Here is a 1,521-nt window from a genome sequence, read left to right on the forward strand (position 1 = left end):
AATGATCTGAAATTTAAATGTGAGTGTCCATAACTATTGGTTTCATAGGAGAACAAGTGGCCCCTTTGTCCCTGTGTTGTTTGTGGTGGAGGAGATTTTACGTGACAGAGGCTTGTGACCCAAAAAGATTAAAGTATGAATTACCTGGCCTCTTCTTGAAAAAGCTGCGTGACCTCTGCAGGACAGTGTCTTGTCCTTTGCAGAAGAAGAAACTTTAGCTCAGACAGAACCAGCAACAGGGCTATACTACAAGATGACACGGATTCCTCACGTGTGTGTCATCAAAGCTTCCTGAAAGTGAGTGCCCTCTTCTTTGTCAGAGGGCAGCACGTCCCAAGCACGTGGCACCAGGGAGACAGTGGGTGTGGGACTGAGCATTCTGCCCCTGCACACGGGGCCTCCCGCAACCCACGCAGTGAGAGCTGGCTCAGAAATTGTGATCTGTCTCAAGTGCCGCAGCCACGGCTCTGGTGAGCATGTGTGAGACAAGCCGCACAGAAGGTGACAGGTCAGGGAGCTTGGCACCAGTAACTCTGACAGCACCATGGGTGCAGGGAGGGTCTACAGAGAGCGAGGGGGAGAAGGACAGGCAGCCACGAGGGGACCAGGAATGGGATGCGTTTCTGTCGGAGTTCACGGCTTGTGAAGGCACCGTGTGGTGACGTCAGCATCCTCCACCAGGAGGTAAGAGACCCGGCTTCTGATTCCTTCTCCTCCACAACCAGAGTTTCCCCTGGAAGCCCAGAGGCTCCTAATTTCCCATAAGAAGGCAAGATAAAGGTAATTACTCATTATATATGTGATTCATATATATTGATATGGATATATGAGTATGTGATATTCATATCTATTTGTAGATGATATATATCATTTAGGTTATATTAATATGAATATGTATTTGTGTACCTCCACACCCACACTGATATCTACATCTATCTGTCTATCCATACTTATATCTCTTGTGTGTCCACTTCCACCAGGCTGTTCACCAGGTCCATCCAGCTGTCTATTTTCATGACAAAATGTAGGACTGACCTGCTGTGTGGATGGGCAGGGCCGGAAGGCTTACTTGCTGAATGAAGTTTGAGCAGAAGGGACATGTCCTGCTGAACCTCTTCATTACCATTGTGTGACTTCCCAAAAGCTGTCCTTCGACACAAGGAGCAGCCACACTCACGGTGGTGGGGGCTCTGTCAGCTGGACCTCAGCAGGTAGCAGGAGCAGAGTGCCTGTGGCCACAGTCAATATGGATGAAAAACAATGTCCACTTTGCTCTTTCATGATTCTGACGTGGCTGTCACCACCGCACAACCTGGCACATGCTGACGGATACACAAGATTGCCAGGCAGGACACGGGACGCCCCATTAAGCTTGACCTTTCAGATAAGCAACAAAGAATCTTTCTGTATAAGTGTGTTCCAAGTATTGTATGCATCATAGTCATACTAAGAAGCATACACTGTTTATATTTAATGACTAAGTATATTTATTTTGAGGGATTTTTAAATAGTGAATAAAAA

This window comes from Saccopteryx leptura, chromosome 4 (assembly GCF_036850995.1).
Source record: "Saccopteryx leptura isolate mSacLep1 chromosome 4, mSacLep1_pri_phased_curated, whole genome shotgun sequence".
NCBI classification, from domain to species: domain Eukaryota; kingdom Metazoa; phylum Chordata; class Mammalia; order Chiroptera; family Emballonuridae; genus Saccopteryx; species Saccopteryx leptura.